At 35.9% G+C, this 17,784-nt stretch overlaps 1 protein-coding gene across 9 annotated transcripts in view; it reads left to right on the top strand.

The window, feature by feature from the left end:
• The window catches only part of LOC135681242 (uncharacterized), a 96,000-nt gene that overhangs the window by 19,513 nt on the left and 58,703 nt on the right, over positions 1-17,784 (top strand). For 3 of the 9 annotated variants that reach the window (XM_065195596.2, XM_089111881.1, XM_065195598.2), the window contains 4 exons: positions 888-962; positions 6,551-6,621; positions 8,455-8,512; positions 13,152-13,317. The gene's annotated coding sequence lies outside the window, so the exon portion shown is untranslated. Of the gene's footprint in view, positions 1-337; positions 963-6,550; positions 6,622-6,659; positions 6,945-8,454; positions 8,513-13,151; positions 13,318-17,784 lie in introns of those variants that run through there. The other 6 variants (XM_065195593.2, XM_065195591.2, XM_065195594.2 and 3 more) reach the window with 3 other exon arrangements.

The raw sequence follows: 17,784 nt of genomic DNA, 5'->3' as shown, positions 1-17,784 counted from the left end.
AACAGTGTTTTAGAAGAGGTTCAGCAATGGCTTAGCAAACTTAACGGACCCTTCCTTCTTACGAGGCCTAGTATGTCTTTCGACCATCAGACAATGTAACTAAATTGACTGCGCGCTATTCAAAACATGACGAATACTGTCCTAGCAAATCGTACGTCTGAACTGACTACATGACATTCTCTTAATGATACAGCCCCCGCCTTTCCCATGACTCCCCTTACTCATCAATATTTATACATAAACTAAAGCCTTCTTGCACCAGTGTACATTCACGCTCACAAAATCGCAAAAGCCAAAACCCGTCAAAAGGAGCGTGGCGCCGTGTATTGGCGGATCGCTCTTTTTTGACGTCATAGTGCTGTACCTGTTTTGTTGGTGGTCTAGCTTTTCACGGGGTTTTTAGTCTCTCGCTGGTATATACTAACCCTAGAAAAAGCCATAAAGCACCCTTATTCTTTGCAAGCATTAAGTTCTTAGGTCTACAAAACCCACTATACGTGAACTTCTGGTGAAGCATTCACAATGTAACTCTCTTTGAACTTAGGTACTAATCTGACGTGTTTTGCTTGAGTATCAGGACCACAAAAGGTTCCAAACGCAACATCTCATTAACTTCATGAAACTTATTACTGAAAAGAATTGAATCAACTCACCATGAAGTGTGTAAAAGCCAATTTCCTGCGCAGCGTCACTGCTGAAGAATCAACATTCCCAGCTACCAAGCCTTTATTGTCTACTGACTCTTGACGGTGGCCATTCAGCGGTTGCTAAATATCTCCAGTCTATAGAGAGCAGAATAAGCCGACTTAGCCAGTCAACGCATTATTGTTTAAGAGATTACTTGCATTAACCGGACCCCTTTACAAGACTTTTCTCTGATTACACAGGCAACTCTAATCCAAGAGGTAAAGGCTTCCTCATGAGAGGCGAATCGTACCAAGAGAGAATTACTCCATAAACATGTAAGTAGAACAACTTATCCATCCATCCATTACTTTTTAAATATCTTCTTTAAAAGGTTATCAGTTTATAAGGTAATAGATTATGAGAATATGCTTCACAGCTTTACTGTTTATTATTGTCATTATCTTCAGGCGCAAAATTTTTAGCAGGAAAGATCCTGGCAAAAATGTCGTTTACGCTAGTTGACTGGATCACAAGCTAAATGTCTGCGTATATATACTTTAGACATAAATGACTTTACAACTCGATTTTGACAAATTTCCCACTGCTGACTTGCAAATGTGCAAATGGGGCTCGTACACTATAATATTTTCCATTCGAATGTACGGGTGGCTCATTTTTCAAAGTCTTCATCTAAAATCTTTTCGTCTCAAATTGATGACTCTGACCTGTGTTCTGGCTCAGTACAAATGTATGGGCTTTCAAACTAGAAACGGTGCACGTCGAAAATCAGAATAACTGGTTTGGTGGTCGCACGACAGTATAGAGATCATCTGATTTGATAACATAAGTAGGATGGAATGTAGCAATTCATGGACATTGAGAGGGGGCGGGGGCTACTTTGAATAAAATTCCAAGGGCCTGTACCCTATAATGAGATCGTGAAATTATCACGTACGAATAGGGTACTATTCATTGAAAAGCTATATATTTTCGCCGGGCTCGAGCTGGTACTCGACGGTCTAATTACAAGCATGTTTAAAACCCCGCGTTCAAACGTAGCGAAGCTGCACGTCATTGAACTTGGAACACGCGAGGTTCGAGACGAGCATCTTCTCGTTTTATCCTTTGCTCTTTACAAAATTACCGTTTGAAAATTTAAATAAGCTCTTAATCACCTGGATTTATCAGCACAAGATTATAATTGCTTTGTTAAACAGTTTATCGGTGTTCGGAATTGGTGTTCATAAGAGCCATAAAGGTGTCCAAAAATCTTGATAGAAAATACTATTTGAAGCTACTGATGGCAAAATAGGAAAGGTATATTTGCACCTAAAACAGTTGTTCTTAGGTTTTCTGACATAAACTGGCTATTTTTAGTGGTCTGTTTCCCCTTAACTTGCTATGCCGTAAGTCCTCGAACATATCCCCCCTCCTTAGTAAGCCCCCGTCCTAAAGAATTTTGTAAAATAAGCCCCCAACCTCGAGCCATCCCCCTTGGGCTGAAGAATTTCCTTGGCAGCAATAGGCTTTTGTCAATATATCTGCATATTTAAGCCAGCCCAAATTGTTCAAAAAAACTTGCCCTGTAATACTTTTGGTTGTTGCTAAATAAGCCCCCATCTTCGAACAAGCCTCCCATTATTAAAAAGGTCCTGACCTCAAAGTATTTTTGAAAAATAAGACCCCTTTGGCTTAGCAGAGGACTTGCAATAGGCATCTCACGATGTTGTTGTTGTTGGGGTGATACATGAAAAGAAGAAGCAAGTCAGTGGATACAGTGTCAAATCAAATCCTTTTTGGCCTCAAGTTCAAATCTTTGAATCCGTATAGAACTTAGTTAGTATCTCGTTATGAAAATAACACGATTCTCTTGAAGGATCTGTTGAAATTGAAAGGAATGTAACGCTCGAAAGATAATTTTATTACATTAACTTTGTCAGTATAAGATTATATTTATCATACGTTAGATTATTCTTTCATTTCTTAAATGAGACTACCAAAAACACTGTTATTTTAACAAGAGTTATGTCAGGAGCATGAGAAAGCGATCGATCAGAGCAACAGAGCAACAAACGGGTACCATGTTCCACGCCCATTTTCTTCATAAGAATAGCCAGGGCCGCCGAGAGGTTTTTGAAGCAGAACAGAAAGAATATGACCCCTGAGAAAATTTTTCCAATCATGCTTTTTAGATCAGCTTAAACTTATCAATTTTCTTGCAATTGTTCAAAACTATCTTTAAAAAGAAGTCATTACTTTACGAGCCCCCCCCCCCTGGACCTTTAGGATCTGGGGGAATTCGATCCCTTGCACCCTTTCAGTGTTCCTAAGAGTAGCAAAGGGACCACGTCAATAATTTTCATTTTAGATTTCGAAAAATAAAGTTTGGTTGCAAGTAATTATAAATTGCATAAGAAGCGCCATTTATAAAGAAACAAACATCGAATATTAAGAGTGTTATCTTGAGAAATCGAAAACAACACGCGTCGTCACAGAAGCGCTATTGATTGAATGGCAGGAAACGTGGTTCGTTCTTGCGTAATTGATTCAATATATGTCTTTGCTGAAGATATATCATACTTGTTCCATTTACGTATAGTAGGTAGACTCTTTTGGTACACTGGTTCAGTGCCCCTTTTTTTAGGCGTCCGCCTTATAGAGGAACACTTCGATTCCTAAAGCAGAGAAAATATTGAGAGAAGACTGCACCGTGGGTTTAACATGTATTGTAGTGGCTCCTAATGGAGGTCTTTCATTGATAAAAACTTCCTTTTCGCGACGATTTTTACTCTGACGACTTCTTAAAATATTGATTAATTCTTGCATTGTCTCCCCCTCTAAAGTAAGCGAAACCAAACTCAATTATTTACTTATTCACTGAAAATTTGTTCAATATAAATAAATCAAGTTCAGGTAAAATCTCTAAATATAATAATTTGTCGACCATTGCTCTCTCTTTCCTCTTGGTTTAAGAACAACATACAATTTAACTGATCTTTGATCCAACAATAGGACACAACTATTTTGCCAGCATGTTTAAAAGCAAACATCAAAGTCTCTCTTCTTCTCTTTACGTATAAACAGAGATGTACGATGATCGAGAATTGTGGTGGTTTTGCCACAATCAGACTGGTTTCAGAAAATATTTCGAGCGTGACCCTTGTCCACTACTCCACTCCTATCCTAACTTCGATATTATTTTAGACTATTAAAAAGAGATTTAAGAATATTCTTATAGCTTTTTAATGGAGAGGACCTGGGAATTGGTTAGTGGCAAATATCACTATTTTCTTGATGTTAATTCTTTAATGTGTGCCCCAAGTATGTTACCGATCTTTTTGTAAAATGCATAATCAGATAGCTAAGATCACTTTGAATATACCAGAGAAGAGGTAGGGATACAGTAAGCGAGCTCATGTTTGCTCAATATTAAATGCATCTAAACGATAACTAGTTTGCATTGAAGTAAAAATTAATCGGACCGAGCACTGATGAGAAATACTTAATAACAGTGGATAACAAAAAGTCGAAGCCTTGCTTAAACCTAACGTTAAATGCCAATAATGATTCAAGCATTGAAAAAGCAATTACAAAGAGCAGTAATAAGTAAAAATTGTTTTGCACAAGTGAAATTTTGTGTTACTCTCGAGTTCTTCTCTACAGGTCTAAAATTGGGGATGAGGCTGAGGGGTAAGGTGGGTGAGGTGGCTGCCAGCATGAAACTATCTTTAAAAGCAAAAGATCTCTCCATGTCTGCGCGATTTCCTTCAGGGCAACAAAGCCCTTCCAGGAAAAAGGGATTTACAGTTTGCTTACTCTCTTATGTTGATAATTAACGATTGTCTCAATGAAACGAAATATGTCCGAGTAACGTTCAAGCTAGATAGAATTAATTTTGCTTTAAGTTGATGAAATATAAAGGACAAGGTCAAAAACAAAGAGCACTTTTCTGTAAATGTTCGCCAGCTTAAGATTGGATTTGCAAAGCATCTCAATTTTTGTCATTTTCCATTAATGTGCTAGTCGTTTGACTCTGCAGGGTCTAGCTAGTGGGAGTTAGAGAAAGGGTTTAAGTGCAAGCCCGGGTACGAAGTCCTTTTCCCAAGTCGCAAAACTAAGCTCGCAAGTCTAGGAATATCGTGAAGCGTATCAAGTACTGAAATTTCGAAGCTTCAACGACAGTTGCAGCCCGAACAGCAGAACCTGGAAAAGAACTGTTGCGCAAACCTAGTCATGACTATGGTCAAAACGAACTTTTGCTTTGGTCTCCTGTCGAACGATTCGTTTGAAGGTTTGAAACGTTCAGCTATTGCAGGGCCTTTTAACGAACAAAAACAATGGTGACACTAAGCCTACCTTTCCTGTCCATAATTGGAAAACGCCCCCCTCCCATTTAAAGCATCTCTCTTAGTATATCAGCGGAAATTGTGAGAATGGGTGTCAATAGTGCCAAAACATTCTCTATTCTTGAAACAAGGAGACATATCATCATTTCGGTATTCATAATGACTTACGACTAAAAAAAAATTAAAGCAATAGATTAAAGAACAACATCTGCCATTTTGACAATGGGCATGCATCTGCCACTTTGCCTTTTATAGAAAGTCAAGTTGGAAAAACGATCAGGTCGCACAATAATGTATGCGAAATAGAGGGCCTGACAGCTTGGTTATTTCCGTTGGCTACCAACTGAAGCAGAAAACAAGATATTCTCGTATTAAGAACCATTGCATTTGCTTGCTTCCTGATTGGCGATTATTCGATTTCCTTTTGTGTTTTATAGTTTCTTGTAATGCCTTTTCATTTCATTACTCTATCTATATAACATTCACTGGCCTAAATTGAACAGTCAACTTCCACCTTCATTGAATGATTTACCTCAAGTATTTGACTTGCAATAATTCACAGTTACATAGTTTAGTATCTTGTTTTTTCATTAAAACATCTCAGCTTTGTCGCTGAAGCATTGTTGTAGAGGAAAGCAAACTTTTCAAAGCAAGAGAACATTATGCAATTAATGAATAAAACCTAATTGGTTTGTCAACTATTTCCTGTATCGACAGTTTCTATGTTTACATGAGAGTAATAGGAAAATTGTGCTTAAAAGAGCTAATAACTTGAAACCAACAAAGAATTAATGTAATGAAATAAGCAGGATCTTAAGTACAAGGCGTTCTAAAAACATTCCAACTTGTTTGTCAAATGTCTGCATGAAATTCTGATTGGCAACACGCCAAGGAAGACACAGTTTTATCCCCTTTCATTAACCTATAAGCCAAATTTTCTTAGACTATATTTTGTGTTTGGAGGAATGCATGCTTAACTAACCAATTTCAATTTCATGTTAGATAACCAAAGTGCTTGAATTTACGAATTTCGCCCTTTTCGAATAAATGCACTATCCAAACTAAGATTTTTTTTGAGAACTAGAAGATTAAACTAGAGTTTTTTCTTAGAATAACTTTGTGTAGATTGCACTATAAGTAAAACGTTGAAATCTATTCCCTGTTATCTTTACGGCTATGCATTATGAGGCAACGAACTTTTTGAACGCGGATGCCTTTTTGAAACGGAGATATTTTTTGCATTTTCCATTTAAAAGTTTGAAACCATTATATTTTTGAAAATGTCTGCATTTGTATTGTACAAGCACCTGGTTTCGATTTTTTGGGCTGCAAATTCATGTTTGTATATTATTATACTCTGAGGTCGGAATGAAACACATCTAATTTATTTCAAAAAATTCTAAGGTCCCAAACTCATTTTCTGACCCCCTCCTCCATCAAAAATATTTTTAACCCTCCTGTTTATTAAATATTTTTGCTTTCCAATAACCATCTGGTTTTTTCAATTTCTTTCATCCAATTACTCCCCATCTTAAAGTACTGGAAAGATTAAAAATTTCAGCTCATGCCCCTTTTAGATGTCAGAAAATACCCCAAAGCAAACAGAAAAGGCTTGGTCACATTCAAGCTTCTCCATGCTCAAGAGCAGGTATATTTCAATACTTCGTCTTTCGTACATGTTGTTGCGAAAAAGCAATATTTTCGATTTCAAGTGAATAGCCCCGTCTCGACTCAAGACTCAGCTAGTCTAAAACGAGGCTATCAGAAGAAGCGGGAAAAAGAGAAGAAATGGAATTTTTCAAAGTTGGCTATCGATCTATCTGCAATTAAAACAGCTTAATTTTGAATATAACTGACCCCAATTCTGTGGTGTCAAGTACAGATAGGTATTTTGGTTTCAAACTTTGGTTATGTTTGTGTACGGCTGTTTCGGACCAGGGCCTACCAAACTCAAGATGGAGTCGACCGAATGTACGTTTGTGTACTTCTGTAACATTTAATATTCCGTGTTACCATTGTCTTGTCACAGTGACAAAGAAGTTAGTTGCAGTTCTTTAGCTTTAGAAAGCAAGAGCGACATTTTTAAATTGAGGGGCCGCTCTGCCTGTCAGTTGCAGATTTACGTGCATTTCTAGTTTTAAAGCATATTTGAAATTGATCCAAATATTTTGTAGTAAGTACATTAAGACTGTTATTTTCACGACCAAAATACATTGGGATATCAGTTGACTACCTACTTGGTGCATTATATATCACAAGCGACCATAAGAATATGCAAAATGCTTAAAGGCATAAAGAACACGAAACGCTTGTACTCAGTCAAAGCTTTATCTCCATCTAGTATCTTTATGAAAGGCATTTGGGTTTGTGGTATACAAAAACGGACAGAGATTAAGATTTTTTAATTACCAAGTAAGGTCAAATCGTGTCCAGTGGTTCTGTCTCATACCTGAAAAAGAAATTTTTATCAGACTTAAACCATGCATTGTTTATGAAGGATCAAAGATATATATAAAGACCATTATTTTTAATACAGAAGCAAATGAGACTGTGGCATGTTAAACTGCACATGTATATTTGTCTTCATGTTAAACCCAGTAAGACCTTTGTCAACAGAGTCAAGTTTAACTTATTGCCCCATTATTCTTTAAATCTACCAGTGGTCTTATGAGTATCCTATTTGCCTGTAGGCATATACAGTGTCTTTGAATTTTAGTAGCCTCCTTTATTTTAGTCATTAAGAAAGACATAATTAACATGAAAGAACAATTGGGGGCTGACTTTCTCTAAAAATATTCCTCATGTTACCTTTTATTTTGCCAGCATATTAACTGATCAATGGCTGGTTGACATGGTGAGGCTTTTTTAGATGTGGCCATTACAGGAGGTCTTAAATGCTTTTTCCTCTAGGCACTTGCTGGCAGAGATTTAGTGCCAAGAGTTAGTGTCATAGAATAAGTACCATAGAATTTCATTTATAGTTAGTGGACAAAGTTGTATTTGCTATTTATAATATAATATAATATTATGATATAATAAAGTTGAGAAATATTTTGTAAATCATGAAAATGCACATTCATTGATTGCGAGAAATTGCTTTAGTTGACCCTTATAACAAGCATACAGATTGGTCTGGAAGAATCAACTATCTGAACTCTATATACACTATTTAAATTATATGTGTAGTATTTACGTTGCATGTGGTACTTCATCCAGCATAAAGATAATACAGTTAGCAAATAAATTTAGTACCAGAAGGAAAATATATTAGTTTGATTGTTAAAAACACTCAAACTATCAATCAAACTATTATATTTTAATTCTAGTACTAAATTTATTTGCTAACTATATTATCGTTATAGTTGACCCTCATAACAAGCATACAGATTGGTCTGGAAGAATCAGCTTTCTGCTCTGAATATACACTATTCAAGTTATATTTGTAGTAAGCACAGACTTATTACTATGTTTCTTCCTCTAGATAAAGGTATATCATTTCTGGGTTTCCAGAACTTCTTTGCCTCAAGAAAGAAAGATAGGTATGAGTATCTAATATTTTTTTAAGTAACATGTATTTTGCATTTATGTAATTCACAAAACCCTTCAAGATTTATTTCTAAGGCACTTATAGCAGGTTTTTATGGATCTGCTTTAATATAGCCATAAGAAAGGAGAGATAGGCTTTTGTGCTATTCTTGGCTGCTGGTCAGTGTATTTTTATGAAAAAGATGCGAAGGGTTCAGGATTCTGGTTTCTAAAGAAAGATTGCACTGCAAAGTAAACATTTAAGAATTTATGTGAAAATGGTTGGCAAAATGACACCAGTGTTGGCTTTTAGAAGCTTGACTGATGTCTTCTGTCAACTTTTGCCACTGAAAACCTATTGTAATTATTCTAAATGTGACTAGGATATGTAACTGCATTGAATGGCATATGTCTTCATGAAGTTACATATTTCATCTCTACCTAAAATATTAGCAAATTTGATATTATGATTTGAATTATTTTTACTTGATGGAATCTCTATGAGAAGCAATGCTTTCCAGAATTTTTTCGCTTTTTTGTTTTGCATACTGAGGTGGAGCCCTTGTAATAATAATTATACCATATTTTTTCTTTGCCTAGAAGAGTTTTGATAACTTTTGTAAACCTTAGAATCCAAGTTTAGTGTTTCAGAAAGGTAATCAAATCTTTGGTTTTTTGAAAATCAAGGAGAGTTTACATCAGTTGCAGACTGGAAACAACGGCTGAAATCTGAATCATTTAATTTAACCGGTGAAGGATTTCGAAAGTTTCCTCCAAATACATAAGCTCATTTTCTTATCCACCGTTTGCTTGGAGGAAGACCTTATTTATTATAACGTTTGTCTTAGATTTAAGTAGACTGAATTTTTAATCATTTAAAAGGGAGAGATGTCTTTATTGTCAAGCTGTGATGTCTACGATTATGAAAGTGCGGACAGAAATCGAGCTCATCGTAGTAATACAATGGTAGGATCATTATCCTGGCGGTTCTAACTGATCATGTCTGATACTTGACCAACAAAAGGCAGTGAAAAAGTCTGCAAACCAATGTTTATTCTTCCATATTCAAGAGTTTTCGTTTGCTCGCTACGTTTGTTATTCCGGATCCCTTGATCTTTCTTTCATAATGTCCAGACTTCTGTCGTGAATTACTCACTGTTTTCCAGTTTGCTACCTTAATTCCCCATGAGACGACTGCTCAAATACCACCATGTAGAATTGCCGTTTGCAAGATGTTTATTAGATATACTGTAAAGATGAACCTTAAACATCTTTACGGCTCGTTTTATGTGTGTTGGTTAGAAGATATGTGTTATTACACTTCGTTTCTTCCACCATCTTGAATAAGAAATCCTAAGGGGTGGTCGTGGTCGTTTTATTTGATCCTAACTAAATACGAGCAGAGGAATGTTAGGCCACAAAATGTGCGCCGGGAATTAGTGTATGATATTTTAGTGGTCAAAGTGATCCATGCTCTAGGTTTTTTATTTGTTGGTTTTGTACATGCTTAGTAAATGCTACTTTTTTGCCTCAACAACGAAAGGTCAAACCATAACATTAACAATAACAAAAAATATTTTATCAAGTTAGAAGCTTCAGTAATATCATGGAACGAATGTTAGAATTATTATTTCCCATTACATAATTATGAATAGAAATCGTATCAAAGTCCATGTTAATTTTAAAATGCCTTACTCATCGAAAAAGTTATAAGGAACAATTGCAGAATTCTAAGTTGTAGACAGTATTTTTGAAGTAAGACCGGTCGCAAAACACGACCAAAGAAATATTAATACCAGCTCTCAAGTTTTGTAAAACCAACACTGTTTACAAAAAGAATTGATTGAGGTCATATTTGGTTTTTGGTATTTTTACTAAACGGCTCTGAAAATCCCCCCGTTCGTTTTTTCGTAGTGTATAAGAAACACATTGAAGTCACAATAGAAAGCATTTTATGGCAACGATATTTGAAGGCCTGGAATTGTGCTAGGAATTTCTTGGGTTTATGAAAATGAGCCTGAAAAAGCACTTAACTATAATAAGGCTGGATCGAGCTTCTATTTTGAAGAGGGCCCCATAGCAGCCCATCCGAGGAGAGGGCCTACACTTTTACTCTTAACAACGTTTTCGTCTGCTTTGGCCTTTTTTATTCTCGAGACTGATATATAGAGCATTGCGGTTCTCGCCCGCCCATATCATTCATGCATTGGTTTTGAGAAACGGTTTCCCGCTTCTGTTTTGGGCCCTCTTTCTTTGAAATTGAGTTGGGTACATCAGTGGATAGGATCACCACCAAGAAATCACAATTGCGCATGCACTGTCTCATTCTCCAAAGTTGACACCCCACCCGAGAACTGACGTTGGTCCGGTTAACCAAAACATTGAAGATCGATTTCTCGATTTGAGTACAAGCATAGCATAGTGGGGTGTTTTGGTGGGAAAATCCTTGTTATGTTTGTTTTGTTATCAAGGTTGTTTAGCCGAATGAAAATGTGCTGCCAGAATTCTAACCACAGATTCTTTATTTGTTCACTTTTTGGTTGACCTCTCTTACACATTGCCCATTGAAGCTCGTTTCTCAAAACTTCTTTACGCAACTGCAAAAGACCCCTCTGTGTCACAATCTTTTCAAGACGATGTAGGATGGAAGCTGAAGCTTGTTTTTGTTTTGAACGTTTCATTCTTGCTCACTAGAATGTAGGCCACAATTCCACCAATCACAGGATGGAGGGATCGATGGGGTCTATGTGATGTCACAACACCAAAATTGTCAACGTAATCGGTTCAATACGAAAAGGGGGCAGACAATTTGTCTATTCCAACTATGATAAGATTTCCTCTCAGTGTTAAAATTGCTTTAGAATTGTTGGTCAAGTTAGACATTTTTTTGTCAATTCGTCACTGTTGTCCCTCTCTATACGTCGACAGCAGCTTGACTCCTTACGAGATTTCTTTTTCAACAAATAAAAGGTGTGTCGAATAAAATGAGAATAAAAATTATAAGTATAAAACAGATATCTACTACGAGTTGCATAAAATGATAAAGACTAAAATCTTACAAACGTATTTAATTCTGACCTTTTTGGTCTTTTGTTATGTGCTTCGGTTCCAAATTTTGTTGTCCAATAAGAGGTCACTATTTTTTAGACAATGTCTTAAAAAAAGAATGCATGTGCTTTTAAGAAGCTAGGAACGCACTGAAAGTAGAATAGTATGGGGTAATGAAGCTTTTCCCCAAATTTCTTTTCATTTTTTTTCAAATGAACCTCTATAATATAGTCCATGATATATAAGCTTTTTCTACTTGCTTAGTATTTTGCATAATTCGCGCTCCAGTATTGATTTAAGATGTGATCTTTTTATTTGAGAAGTATTCATATCAGCGAGCTTAATTTGCACCGTTGCTGACCGATCTATTTTTCAAATATGATTTTGTTTTTGTTTTCCTTTTCCAAATTAAAGTTGACATTTTGATGGTTTTTAACAAAATTTTTGGCTCAAAATGCCACCATTTTTGCAAAATTCGCAAGTTCTTTATGGAGAAAAAGTTGCATTGCTTACGATAATTAGCTCTATCCGTCTATTGTCAAGCAGGTTTCATCATAAATTTAATTTCTCCCTAATTTCTTTGAAAACAAACTTACAATTCCTCGTTTAAATAAAACAAGAAGCATGTTTAAACTGCTACCACCCCTTGTGATTGAAATTACAGTAAGTATGATCTAATGTTAATCTGATCTAATGTTTTTTAAATACAGTTGATGTTCGTATACTCTTAACGCTTCCTTTTTGAATAGTTGATCTCATGTTTCGTGTCTTTTCTTATAAAAGAGTTGAACATTGTGACGTTAACGATTTGTCGTGTCCGTCGCTACTATTAGGATCTGTGGAGGTATTCTATGGTGTTATTGTGTGGAGGTATTGTATTGAGGTATTTTATGGTAATATTATGTGTAAGCATTGTGTGGAGGTATTGTGAAGAGGTATCATTTGAGGTATTGCATGGCGATAATTGTGGAATCAACTTATGGAAGTATTTTGTGTTAAAATTTTGTGGAAGTGTTGTACGGAAGAATTGCCTGGAGGTATATGGAAAGGTATTTGTTGAGGTATTTCATGGAGTTGTTATATGGAGGTATTATTTTGAGGTATTATATTTGAGTTATTATGTGAGGGTATCTTGTTCCAAAGTGAAGTTTATTTTGAAAATACAATGTTAAAACAGACTTTGAAAGCAACTATTGATTGCTGTCGTTTCGAATGGTTATCTTTTTATTTGTTTCATTAAGTTGCTATTTCTTGGCGGTGAGTTGCATGTTATGGTTAGCGTTTATCAGTGACTCAAAACAAATCAGGTATCCTCTTGTTTTGATTTATCATAGACATTCGTCCGCATGCGTAGGGAATAAAACCAATTAAAGCATGAATTAGAATGCTGTGGTCGTATACCAACGACGATGCATCGATTTCATGTGACCCGAGGTCAGCGTAGCGCCCCTCCGTCCGTTTTCCGTTCACATGACCACGGCACACGAAAACCTAGTCTCTTTGCTGTGTTGAGCAGCTGGTCAAGTGACTGTAATTCTTTACGCGGGTTTCACTTCAGAGCTTGACCTTGCCGTAACTAAACAGACGTGATCTTGTCTACTGCAGGTCAAAAGCGTTGCAGGATGGACGCGCCCACTCTCTGAAAAACAATATTTTCTTGCGGAGAATTAGCAGTTTATGTGTGTCCTGGCGCCCGAAAGGAGCAAGCTTCGATTTCAATTCCAGCTACTTTATATGCAAACAAGTGGAGATCGTCAAACAAATCTCAGTGGTGAGTTTTTTTGTATTTGTAGTCTTGAAATATCGCTAAATCCGCGAGTGGGATATTTCTTTCTTGTTTCCTTTTTATTTAGATCATTACAATAAGTTTTTTTCTTGATTTGTCTTTTTGGTAATTTTCTTATCAATAGCGACCGAAACAAAACTCATAAGTACAGATTTTCGAATATTTTACTCATTTCTAGCCCAGACAACTTGGCTATATTTATCCGTATTGTTACTCTTAGCTATTTTGCGTTAATGACGAAATAACACAGTGTTTGTTCTTTCCGTCTTCATACCTCCCTCTCTCTTAATAAATCTTTCCTTTAACTATGACAAACAAAATGACTGTAGATCAAACATCGTTACAAGATTACTGTGATTTTAGATCGAGAGGTTTATCACTCTGCGTTTAGGAAACAATGCCTTCCGCAAACTAAAGTGGAATTTTTATCAAATAAGAAAGATTGTTTGCGTGCTTGCAATGCGACTGCTGATTCGATCTTTCATTATTTGATCAATTGACTTCGACTCTTGATACAGCGAATAGTGAAAAACCACCTGTCTGTCACATAGTCTGCTCTCTTCGCATAATTTCGCAGAGTCTTCAATTGCTGACAGAAGATAAGTCTCCATTTTTCACCCACATTTTGAAAGCAGGTTCTTTAGGCAGATTATGCGTAGCAGTTTAATAAGAGATATTCTTCGCAGAGCTATCAAAGGGCTACAAAACGCTCATAAATTATATTGTTGCCAAAGCTCTTGAAACCTTAAAGAGTTTATCATCTCTCTATCCGAATTCCGTGTGAAAACATTGCAGATTTCCTATCAAAAGCAGTGTGCTTCTAGGCACTAATGCATCTTTTCAAGCTTTTATTAACTGTTCGTCAACGATAACAAGCTGTCCGACAACTGTCATCTTTCTGATTCATTTTGTGGAATTTGTGGAAATATGATAACGACCATCCCTGGTGAATAATTCGATTTTTCTAGTAAACGGTAATGAATTTTAAGGAATTTGTCTCATGGACTCTGTTCATGTATTTGTTCTTGCGCGTGTAGACGTGCAAAATCCATTTACACGACGCAGTCATTGCACTTTCCAAGCAAGAAAGCGTGTTATGGAATCTTTTGAATTTCCTGCCAATGGTTACCTTTTCGAAGGGATTTTCTTTTTCTTAAGGGAGACGAAATAGATTCTAAAAAGTCGATCTGCTTTTTAGTATTCTGATTAATCATTTCGTCTTTGTACTTAACTTGTTTTGGTTTCTTTTTTTCAAACATTAATGATATTTAGTAAACAAATTCATCATTCTTTCTCTCTGTTGACTTGTGTATTGTGTCTCCTTTTTCATTCATTTTCTCTTGTTTGCCTTGAAATTTCTTTCAACTACTGTAGAAATAAACCTCTAATTATTTCTTTATAACTTCCGTAAACAACAAGGATGTAAAACCTTTTCCATTTCGCTGACTTTGAAGTTTCGATATTTCTCCGCTCTTTCAACGGAACGTCACGTGACCCTCCTTATCGCTGCTTATATCTAAGTCCTTGAGACATTACATACCCGTTAAAAACCAGCTAAGTTCTTTTTGATTGGCTGATGGCGAACCTAGAGCGATGTCCATTTTCGATGGGATCTGCTATGAATTAGTCTTATTTCCTTCCTCGTAATTTGATCCAATTTTCATTCGATATATTCACATATTGAATTTTGAGCCTCTTGCTTCTGCCGTCAATCATTGATATCGTACATGACCTCTTGTAACGTACTCTGTTACTGAGTACAAGTACGTATGTACATTGAGCAACTAGAAGTTCCTAGACTTGCTGGCAAAAACATTCTGTTTTGTTATGAATATCTCTCCTCTGCTCTCTCCCTCCCTCCTTCCACTTCATGAAAATACTGACTTTATTCGACGATTGAAGTAAATAAAATGAAAAATTTTTTCTCAGCAGATGCAACTTATCTTTCTAACGGTTATAAAAATGTATTTTGCATTTCAAAAAATATGTACTGGTATACTCTCTAGAACTTCCTACATCAGTGTCGAGTTTTTTATCTGTCTGAGAAGCACAGAAGTTGCTCCTTTTATAAATGTCACAAAGAAGTATTTTTTAGCTGTCATGCTTTGCTTCATCCCAAATAATGGACATTTTGAATTTGTATAATAATTGAATTTTACATATGATAGTTTCACACTCGTTTTCTGTACCCGGAATAAATCCTCAATATTTCTAAAAATATTCCATGCGATAAAACTTTATATAAACAATAGCATTGTATCATAAAAACCTACTGTTTACTAGTATTTATTTTGCTTTTTGACCTTGACAACAAAGTTAGTCTTAAAATATTTCTCGGACACTGCTGGGATCTCTACAGGAGGACGTTTATCAGGGACACCAGCGAAGTTTTGCTCATTTCACGACAATTTCTCCAAGTTCAAACATCTGTATGTTCTGCAATGACGGGTGACAGATCGTACGTTAGAAACATAAGTACGCCAGAATTTTTCTAAATTTGATCTCAACAATTTAAAATCTCAGAAAAAAAACAAAAAGTTACAGTACATTGCAGAAATTTTTCAGATATGAAAAAAATGATAAGATGTAATCTGGTTTAGTATCTTTTATGCTTTGCGTACATCTCCAGCCCAGTCCTAATTTTTTACAAGAAACGTGTCAGCCTTATTTTTGAAACTTATTATTTTTTAAAGAAATTGGACAGCCTGATCCGAAAAGTAAGTTTTTTATGTGCATGTTTTTACTGTAGTTGCTTCAGATCTTATGTGCCCTTTTTATTTCCAAGGTTTATTTTGTGGTTTTTTTCTTAATTTTGGGTACAATGTAGGAAATATGTAGTTTTACGATGACTGTTTGGTATCTAGCAATGAAGGCAAACACAGCTTTCCTCTTTGGTAATACATTTCCATCTCTCTAAAAAATATCATTGCTATGTCTTTGTTATAGATATCCCACTGCAATGTTAAATAAACTTGTTTCCGCAGCCTGGGCCTTTGCAAGTTTGCAGGTGTTATCCTTAGACTTAGGCATTCACCCTTCCTTTGCTTCATCCTTTTTGATTTCTTCTAGTTGAGATCTGTTGGTAACTGATGAATTTGCAGGTGTATAGTATTGTTATTCGTAGTATCAGTGTGAACTTTTTTTCTTTTGTCTGTTATAATTCCATTATAATTTTTTGAAATCTTCGCATCCATAACACTGTTTTTTGCGTCACAGACCTATTCATAATTGCTAGTATTTGCTAGATTTTTGTAGGCCTAATTTCATCTCTGGTGAGCATTTTGACTTTTTGTGAGATATTTGCGTCATTCTAAGCATTGCATGGCGCTATTTCTTGGCTTAGAATCGCTTTCTTTCCTTTTCTGCGGCGAGATGGAAACACTTATGGAAAATTTAATAATCTGGTCATTGTTTTCACAGAACTTCTGCCCTGTGAAAACTTGTTTCACGGTTATACAGTACGACTTTTGTATATCGTATCAGGGCATCTTATCAACAAAATGCAATTTGACAGTCCTCTGAAATTCCCAGAATACAATTGTATTTACAAGCGAAATCTCAGCTACATTAATTTTTCATGTATTGCAAAGACGGTGTTGTTAGTCGGCGGCTTCCTTTGATCTCCAAGGTCATTTTGCCTCAAATCGACTTTTTCCACCATTGTCAGCTGCCTTTGGCCGACTAAGATTGGATGCTGCTTTTCTACAAATGATCATTTTTATTTCATCGCCACTTTTTCTCACAATTTTTTTGAATCTTCTTTGGAATTCTCTTTGTGCGCCAGAATTCCGTAGCAGCCGAATTTATCCACTTTCCCAGCATGGCTGTTTCAATCACATCTGTTTCATCAATGATCTCTTATTTTTTTGCATTTTAGCAAAAACTGATCCACTTCCAGAAGGCATCGACTGCAAATTTCCCTCCTTTCTAAAATCAAAGTCGACCAAATTTTTTAAACTAGTCTTCCGAGATGTTTAATTATCTTTTCCACCATTTTAATTCATACTTTGCTTATGTGTTGCTTAATGTCATTTTTCCTATTATGCAAATATTTTGCAAAAAGCTCCAAATTTCAACGAACCTCTTCTTGAGAAAAGGCTTTAAAATTTTCTCCTCCTTTTGATGCCCATGTGGCTATGGCTATACAAAGCACAGTTGATTCAATCAGTTGATTCGTAGTCTTATAGTCTAAAAGAGCCGATGTTTACAAGATTGCGATTGCAGGATGCACCATTTTACAGATATTTTTAACCTAGAGTTTGACCCTTCCTCTTCGGTAACGTTTATTGTTAAAGCTAGCAGCATTCTTATCTAGAACGACGAGCACACATGCTAGCAAAACGAGTTCTATTTGATATTTCAGCAATTCTATCATTTTTAAGAAACTTATGCAGAACGCTAGATCATCGAGACACCTTCCCGGGCCACTTTTAACTGTTACCAGAGTTTTTA

The sequence above is a fragment of the Rhopilema esculentum genome, chromosome 12, assembly GCF_057945365.1.
Source record: "Rhopilema esculentum isolate cy_ngs chromosome 12, ASM5794536v1, whole genome shotgun sequence".
NCBI lineage: Eukaryota > Metazoa > Cnidaria > Scyphozoa > Rhizostomeae > Rhizostomatidae > Rhopilema > Rhopilema esculentum.
Note: the sequence above shows the minus strand (reverse complement) of the source record. Positions and strands in the feature narration are given on the sequence as shown.